This window comes from Salvia splendens, chromosome 7 (genome assembly GCF_004379255.2).
Source record: "Salvia splendens isolate huo1 chromosome 7, SspV2, whole genome shotgun sequence".
In the NCBI taxonomy this organism is placed as follows: Eukaryota; Viridiplantae; Streptophyta; class Magnoliopsida; order Lamiales; family Lamiaceae; genus Salvia; species Salvia splendens.
The window spans coordinates 30,028,348-30,037,808 of NC_056038.1; the positions used below are offsets into that span (position 1 = coordinate 30,028,348).

General features: G+C 47.0%; 1 long non-coding RNA gene across 1 annotated transcript; it reads left to right on the forward strand.

Annotated features, from left to right (window-relative positions):
* The first annotated feature begins 5,946 nt into the window (after window positions 1-5,946).
* Window positions 5,947-8,968, forward strand: LOC121811654. Its single transcript, XR_006052742.1, has 2 exons — window positions 5,947-6,124; window positions 8,765-8,968. It is a non-coding gene; the product is annotated as an uncharacterized LOC121811654 (long non-coding RNA).
* The last annotated feature ends 493 nt before the right edge of the window (window positions 8,969-9,461 follow it).

The window sequence follows — 9,461 nt, forward strand, 5'->3', positions numbered from 1 at the left end:
ACCCCGGCGCTGGAGAATTCGCGTCCACTATTTCCCGTTCCATCCATTTCAATGATCCAGTTCTGCGACTAATACAGCTCCACCTTGATGCCAACCTGCTGGGCCAATCTAACTCAGCCGTCCGCACTTCAATGACGGAGGTGTATCTCCTTTGGTGCGCAAGACAGGGACGCAAGCTGCATCTTGGATTTTGGACGGCATATCAGTGCCACTTGATCGCTACGCACCCTGCCAGAAACCTCACTCTTTGCCACATTTTGGGAGCTTTCGTAGGCAACAACCTCATTATCACTGAGGCTGAAGACTTGTCTCCGCTGCCCATGGTGCGGCCACCGGGATTATTCGACATACCTTACTTCGTTAGGACAAATGCGGTCTACATGAGGGTGGGACGACCGCAATTTTATGCAATGGGTGAGGAAGCCACGGCAGGAGGAAGAGTCGCGTTATTGGAAAGGACGGTTACTGAATTGGCGGAGGAGAACAGACAGATGAGGGCAGAAATGATCCGATTGGCATCAGTAGTGGATCGGGTGTTGAAGGAATCTGCGGAGCAGAGGATACTGACCCAGAGGCAAGCGTCTATGGAAGTGATCGTGACTAATTTAGGAGAGAAGAACCACAAGATACAGACGGAGATGAATAGGATGTTGTCCATGATCGACAATATCCTAGAGGAGGTGAGCCACCAGAGGGCGGCTGAAGCTATGAGAGTAAGGGGCAGTGTAGCCCAGGATACCGGACCAAGCGGCCATGCTGGCCAGGATGTTGAACCACAAGTCCCAGAGACCGTAGTGAAGGAGCAAGAGGAAGAGAAAGCCGAGGTGCCGGCAACTGCCGAGGAGCCGGCAAAGGATGATGAGAACCAAGCTGGAATGGAGACAGACCAACCGGAGGACCAACCGATAGAACGACCTGCACCACCTGCCCCACGAAGGAGCAGGAGACTCCGATAGACCCCCCCTACTGACCAAGTTAGTTTTTCTTTTTAAGTTTCAGTTTTTCTTTTAACTTTTCGTATTGTTGTTATGAGTTGGTTTTTGTTTAGGTAGTATAATTTGTGTTTGTGCGCAAACCCCACTTCATAACACTTAGCCTATTCCATAGTCTAAGTGTGAGAAGTTAAGGGTTTGTTTCTTTGGAGCATGTTTTCTTTGTTTTGATGTCGCATGCATGTTAGCTCACACTTAGCCCATTGCATGGTCTAAGTGTGAGGAGTTTGTATATATGTGTTTGTGGTTATGTTTTGTTGATCTCTGTATAGGTGATAAAACCTCTCTCACTTAGCCTATTCCATAGTCTAAGTGTGAGAAGTTTTTGTTTTAGTTTTGCTGTTTGTTGTCTGTGTGCCATCGTACTGGCCATTACCTTTTCCACTTCACAGCCTTATCTGAGGGCAGACACTTGTGAAGTGAGAGGGGGGACGCAATGGCCAGTAGGATGTATGTATATATGTGTAGTCTTTGTGTTTGTGCTTTTGTTTTGTTTTGTTAGGTCTAGTTTTATGTTGTGTGTGATTGGGCTTAAAACTCAACCGCCTTGAGCTGAAGGTGAGGGGAATTGAGGGAGATAGGACATGCTGGAAAACCTAAACCATCCCCGTTAGTACCTCCTAGTCAGGATAGATGAGGTGAGTATGAGAGAAAAGCCCATACTTAAAGCCAAACACGAAAGCCCTCTAAAAATGTGAGTTATAAGCCTTAAAGTGGAACCACTTTCCACATATATTGGAAAGAAAAGAGAGGCTGCCACAATTCGCCTAGGGTGAAGTGATCACGGGTAGCAAATACTGAAGGCAGTAGGAACCCCCCCCCCCCCCCCGTTTTTAAAAAAAAAAAAAAAAAAAAAAAAACCGCCTTTAGAACCCTTTCTTCTTAACCTTTTATATACCCAGATAAACACCCCAGCCGACTGGGACTGTGTAAGGCATGAAACAAATGGAGCTTACTGGCCAGGAAGAAGTGCGGAAAAGCAGAAACCAGCTGGGCGAAAAAGTTAGAAGAAAATCGACCAGGGAGTCATTCCCAGTCCAAAAAAGAGAAGAAGGAATAAGGGTGGCGAAGTCACGATGAACGAAAAAAAAAAAAAAAAAGAGGGAACCGAGAAAATGAAGAAAATGGTCAGAAAGATTTGACCACAAAAAGAGATGAATGAAGGAATAAGGGTGGCGAAGCCACAAGATGCTAATGACCAGTGGAGACCAAAGCCAGAAGCGCCAACTAAAGAAAGCAACTGATCAGAAGCCTAATATACACAGTCCCCCCCCCCCCGCATAAATAAAAATAGAAATTTTGAACCTTAGAGCCTTAGGAACATCCACCGAAAACATTACAAGCCAACAACCCCGTTACAAGCCTATAAGTCCTTCAGTAGCCGCTCGTGGAATCTAAGTCCGAAGCAATTGTGGTGAGCATAATGAGAGAATGCAGTCCTAACATTCCTGGTGAGGTATGAGTGACTGAGCGAACCTAGTGTTGGGCCGAGAGTGTGGGCGATCTTGACAAACAGATATACTGACTGGAAGAGAAAAGGGGGGTGGCAGAAGTTCAAGGCTGTCTAAGGCCGGATTGCACCTGATCCAGATGGGAGGGATGGTTGAAAATATAGCCCGATCTATGTGTTTTCAGTCTTTTATGTGTTTATGTTTCTCTGTGTTTGTTTGTGTTTTTCTTTGCGTCATAGTTTAGAGTCTAAGTTAGGTAGAGTCGGTCAGGGGAGTAACCAGGCTAGAATTCGACTTATTCTTTTCTTTGTTTGTTCTTCACGCTTGAGGACAAGCCTGTGGTAAGTGTGAGCAGTTTGATAAGTCGTATTCTAGGCCTTAGTTACGGGTCAGTATGATGTGCTTAATTGATTATATTTGCAAAACAGTTGTTTAAAGTGTGCAGGTTAAGCATTCTAGCCAGTAGGGAAGTTTCGGAATGTTCAGGTGAAGGAGGCGCCAGCATGATCTCATACTGATCAGTATTCGTGCTAAAACGGCTTGAGATGGAGAAGACGGATAGCTGGGACGGATTACCCACAATTAAGGGCAAAGAAGTCAAATTGCAACGAGGATTTACCCAAAAATCAAGGGTAGCCTCCCTATAAAATGAAGTCAAATTGGAGAGAGAGAGACACATTCACTCATTCACCACCATCTTTAGGTAGAAAGTTTTCTCGGTAGTTTCAGTCTTTCAGCCGTGTCCCGCTTCTTGCCTCGCCGTAGCCATGATCACTTGACGTTCAGATGTTCCCAGAATTCCAGTCATCGTCCATTCCAGCCAGCAAGATCGTAGTTTAGAGTCTCATCGCCCGGAGTGGCAAACCACTTTTACATTGCTTTCGTAGTTTTAAATTTCTCGCTTTCCTTACGTTGGATCTTGTTTGCCTTTGGATATTTTCTGCTTTTGAAGTACTTTGTTGAAGATCCGAACGTGTTTATGCTATGAAGTTGATTTCCGTTTTGTTTATTGTGGTGTTTCTTTATTCCCTTGCCTAGTTAGCTTAGATCTAAAGTTTCTCGGTGTTTAAAGTGCTGAATCTCTCAATTCCGTTTACGTAACAAATTTCTTTAGGATAGATAAACAAGTACTATTTGATCGGAAAGTAGATCGTTGCATGCAAAGCTTAGTTTTAATTTCTGAATCGTTCTTTCATGTTGACCGGTATGCAGAAGTCCAGTTTCAGTGTTTGATTTCAGATTTGATTTCTTAGTTTTGGATCTGTGTTTGTGAGTTGTTAATCTGAGTTTTCCGTGTTGAATCTGGAATTGTTATCTGAATTTTGGAAGTGTTTGTTGAAGAAGATGATGTCTATTTCAATTGGAGGGGACCACTTACTTTTCGAGATGCTTTTGCTTTTGTCCTTCACTTTTAGTTAAGCCCTGTCAGCCTAGTCATCAAACTTCCACTACACTCTGAATATTCTGTTTAGCCCAAAATAGAAACCCGTACCTTCCAAATATTTTCTGTTACAAAATTGTCTCCCCATTCCACGTACACAGTTACATTCCAAATGTTTTCCTTACCGTCTGACCAGTAGAACACCTCCTTTAAGTTCCAGCCTAGGTAGAAACTCAACCCAAGCGTGGTAGCTAACCAAATCTTCCAATTGTCTCCGCGGTAGTTTAAGAACGCACCATCTCTGTGGGATTCGACCCTTACCACCACTATACTGATCAGTAGAAGTGGGTTGAGGAATCTTTGAAACCAAGGTCTAGGTTAGTTAGGATCTCTATCCTGATCAGTAGGATATATCCTTGCTTGAACGACACCTACGCACCTAGGTCCTTTCATATCCCCACAGCATCTCTCTTAGGGCATCAGCAGTGGGGCGTATTAAGGGGCGCCCTAAAGCCCTCCCTATGCACCGTCACGTCAGCATGTTATCCTCATACCCTAACACCTGCAGTGGGGCGCCCTAAGGTGGGCCATATAGGTTTTGCTATTGTTTTGTTAATTAATTTAAATGTTTTTAAATATATAAATGCAAACTAATTAAAAAACACAACGATTAAATGAAAAACGGCAAATACTACATTGATTAAAAAAAGGTTACACGGGTTAGAAATAAAAAAAAAGTTCTACTCAACAAAATTCCCAACTTCCGTCGCAGCTCATCGATCAACCCCTGGAGGTATTCGGCTCTGACCGGATCCGTACACTTCATGAGAGCGTTGTGCGTGTCCGCCGGGGTCGGGGTAGGGGTTAGGATCGGCGATGGGGAGGCGGCTTGTGAGGAGGATGTCCCCTTCGCCTTCCCCTTGTTCTTCGCAGCCTTGATGCTTATGGGACGCCGGGAGGACATCGGTGTGTCGGAACTCTCTTCCTCCGTGTACGTCCGGTTGAGGTCCATCGGGCGAGTTCCGCTTTCGCTGCTCGTGTAACCACCAGCGTCGGTGGTCTTCGTCCTCTTCGTCGCACCGGTGTGCAGAATCCCGCCTTGGAACTTCTATTTGTCCCTCAAGAGTGCCCAGATGCTGAAATGCTTGAAGTCGCCGTACAGGGACTGGTACGACAACAACGCTTTATCGCGCACATTGCTCAAGCTCTCGCCGCTTCCCTGCTCCCTCGAGCACTTCTCGTACTCCGCCGTGAATAGGTTGACTTGCTTCTTCACTTGATCCTAGTGCTTGCGGAGCTGCTCCCTATGGCGCTTATACGCGGTCGGCGGCTTCGCCTCATTGTAGCGCTCGGCGATGCGCTCCCAGTACGCGAGCTGCTTTTGGTTGTTCGCGAATATCGGATCCTCCGATATATCCACCCAACACCTCGCCAAGACGAGGGTTTCATCCGGTTGGTAGTTCGTACGTCCGGGGGCATACTTTTCCTTCGTTTCCGGAGGTGGCAACTTGTACGCCCTGTACTTGGTCCATTTCTTTCTGGCGGGGGCGGCGGCGGCGCGACGGGAAGGGGCGGCAGGGCGAGTTGGAGACAGCTCCATGTCAGAGAGACCGTACGAATCCATACTGAAATCGGGATCGTACTACGTGTTGGGGTCGAATGACCAATATTCGTCAGATTGTGTACTCGGCCAACGTGCACTGTCTCCAAACATCGGGCTATTGGGACTTGAGTATTGACCGGAATCCATTTTATAGCGTAAGTTGAGAGTGGAAAACTGAATCGAAATGTTACAAATGAAATGTGGGGTAGGGGAATTTATATAAACACAATTTTCGAATTTAAAAAATAAAAAAAATCAAAAACGCGTTGTATCATCCGGGTCGCCCACATTGGGCGGCCGATGACGCGGACGATACTCTATCGTCCGCGCTTCGTTCGCGGACTAAGTTTAGGGCGAGGACGACGCATCGTCCGCGCACCCACAGTGGCAGACGATGGCGCGCCCGAGGCATTGGGCGGTCTATCGTGCGCCCCACTGTGATGCCCTTATCCAATCACTCCTTTTTCTCGGAATCCCTGCGTAGCTCCATAACTCCTCTTCTATTATCTCCAATTCCACTACAATCAACCATCGCCAATGCTTTTCGGACGAAATTGGACGGCGACAGGCCGAGAGGTCCGTTGTGGAGAGGGAAAAAGCTCATCGGGAAGGAAGCGCTCTTCGTTATATTAGGCTTGAAGCGATTCAAAGACGAAAACGAAAACCTCGATAAACTCATCAATCACTCGCTGCTAAGGTGAATTCAGCTTTTTTTTTGTTGTTCCTCGTGCTAGCTGGTTGTCCATTTTGCTGTTGTGGTTTCCTCTTCCTCATACGTCGAGTTTTCTTGTTAAATGGATGGCTATTTGCATTCTGATGTGCGATCCACATGTTTCTTGGCTTGCATTTGTTGTGTCAGTGATTCTGATAGTTCAACAATTATTCTAACCTGGCATATCTATTGATTTTGAAGCTAGTTAATTTACTAAAGTTAGATATTTATTAAGTTGTTTAGATGGTTATGCTCAGTGGCAAAAACTTGTGTTCATCCAAACGCACTGCACATCCACCCCACCAATTTCTAATTAGGGTTTTTTATGAACCCTCAATAGGATTTAATTAGGTTGAATGCACTGGAGTGTGCCTCATATTCAAATAGTGAGGAAATAGAGAATAGCCAATTCAACAGAATAGGAAATGGCATGGCATTGCTTGTGTGAGTTTATGTGCTTATGGTCAAATAGTAATGAAACAGAGAATGGATAATCGGACCTGCTGATCAAGTTCATGAGCTCTGTTCGAATTTCATGTTGCCGGAATGGATTATGGCCAATGTGATTTGCTGCACTATTAGGTCATCCGCAATGGGGCGGACGATGGCACTCCAGATGGCGCGCATAGTCCGCGCCCGCCATCGTCCGCCCCATTGCGGGTGCGTGACATAGGCCGCGGACGATCGTCGCGCCCTATACTAAGGGCGCGGAGTATAGCGCGGACGATGCCCATCGTCCGCCCCATTGCGGCCTACGCGGACGATAGGCCATCGTCCGCGCCATCGTCCGGCCCACTGTGGGCTACGTGGACGATCGACGCAGACGATGTCATGCTGTTTCGTTTTTTTATAAATAGAGTTCATTTTTAATTTCATTTCACGATTTCACTTTCGAAACTTATTACATTTACATAATTACTACGAAATGGATTCAAGTCCCAATAGTCCTATGTTTAGCGGAGAGGCGCGTTGGCCGGGTACAGAACCCGGTGAATATCGTTCGTTCGACGCCGACACCCAGTACTATCCCGATTTCAGTACGGAATCGTACGGGTTGTCTGACATGGAGCCGTCTCCAAACCGACCAAGCGCTCCCTCCCGCCGTGACGCCGCAGCGGCCGATCCCGAACTCGCCGCGACCGCTTCCACCCCAGCCAAAAAGAAGCGGAACCAGCAGCGGGCGCAGAAGTTGCCGCCTCCCGGAAATTGCGATGAGTGCACCCCCGGCCGTACGAACTACACCGACGACGAAACCCTCATTTTGGCCCGGTGTTGGGTAGATATATCCGAAGTCCCGATTTTCGCAAACAACCAGAGGCAGGGCGCGTACTGGGAGCGCATCGCCGGCCTCTACAATGAGGCCAAGCCGCCGACCGCGTACAAGCGCAACCGTGAGCAACTCCGCAAGCACTGGGATCAAGTGAAGAAGCAAGTGAACTTGTACGCGGCGGAGTTCGAGAAGATCACGCGGGCACAGGGGAGCGGCGAGAGCTTGAGCGACGTGCGCGCTAAAGCGCTGTTGTCGTACCGGTCGATGTACGGCGACTTCAAGCACGAGGCCATCTGGGCGCTCTTGAGGGACAAGCAGAAGTTCCAAGGTGGAATTCTGCACACTGGTGCGTCGAAGAGGACGAAGACCACCGAAGCTGGTGATTACACGAGCAGCGGCAGCGGCAGCGGCAGCGGCAATCACCCGGTTGACCTCAACCGGACGTACGTGGATGAAGGGAGTTCCGGCACACCGGTGTCGTCCAGGCGTCCGCCCGGCGTCAAGGCTGCGAAGGACAAGGGGAAGGCGGCCGCAGTGTTGTTAAAATCGCGCCCCGAGCGCGCTTGGGTCGCGGGTCGCAAGGGTCGAGACCGACCTCGCCCCGATGCGGCGGGGTCGTGCGAGATCCGTGGAGCGACGGTGGGGCGCGCCTTGGTCGCCTGGGTCGCCGTGGGTCGCCTGGGCCGTCTGGGTCGCCGTGGAGCGAGCCGATTTTTTCTTCTCCTTTCTTCTTCATCAGCCACCACTCCTTCGGTGGGTCTTCTTCAGAAAAAGCAAAAATCACTTTATTCTTCAGCCACCACTCCTTCGACGACTCGACGTCCAGATTCTCAAGGTTTATCTACATGTACGAGCATCAAAGTTTTTCTGTATTCTCCTATTTTCCATCGTTTTTCTTGGGTTCAAATTAAAGTTTGGCTTTTTATCTTTCTTGCATCGGGGTTTGTGAAAAAAAATGAGTGTAGAGGTTGAACATGATTTGGCAAGAGGAGAATGAGAGTTGGTACAGGTGTAATCTTGTCCAAAATCCCATAATTAGTTTGTTGAGTTTTGATTTGAATAATAAAAAAAGGTGTCAGGATTAAATATTCTATAAATTGTGTTAGCTTCCGTGAAGCAAAGCAAGAGAGAGATAAAAATTTACAGATGCTTCCGTGAAGCAAAGCAATTATGTGTTACTTTTTTCTAACTTTTTTCTCTCATATTCCATTTTTTACAACATGTTTCTTGGCCTTTTTTGTTTTTTTAAAGCACTTGTTCACGAGGTCATGTCGGATGAATAAAAATAATTATTAGTTTTATTAGTTTTTTTATCAATAGCAATATTATAAATAAATGATTGTTTCTTTCTACAGATCATTTTTATACAAAATGTCTCAAGACCCGGCTAGGAAATATGCAAGAGGTGATTCGGATACCAGACATAAACTTACATGCAACTTTCTACGGATCATTTTGGAACTTTGATGATTTTTTATAATAAATTCAGTTATTTAGTTATGTAATGTTGTTTAAAAATTTATATTTTTCGTCTAATCTTCTTCTTCTTTTTTTTAATATTTAATATGGAGTAATGATGTATGTAGATTTATTTGATGTGATAAACATTCAAGCAACAAACTTATAAAAGAGATATAAATATAATCATCATTCGGCTATTCTGGTGCCCCGATTCGTGGGTCTCTCGCCCCGTCGCCCCATCGCCCCGCGACCCGGGGTCCCCCCTCATCGCCCCGGGGCGCCCCGCGACCCTAACAACACTGGGCGGCCGCGACCTCATCCTCGACCGCTGCAAACCCATCTCCGTTCCCGGAAACGCTCCCGACCCAGACGGCCACCGCGTTTAAGTCGTTGGCAACAGCGTCGATGGCGAGGACGTTATTGCAGACGTACAAGGCCCTCAAGAAGTGTACCGACCCCGACGAAGCCGAATATCTCCGGGCGTTAATCGATGAGCTGCGTCGGAAGTTGGGAATTGCACCGACTTAGTTGTTTTTTTTTTGTAAGTTGAATGGTGTAACTTTTTTGTATTAATGCGTCGCCATTTGTTAT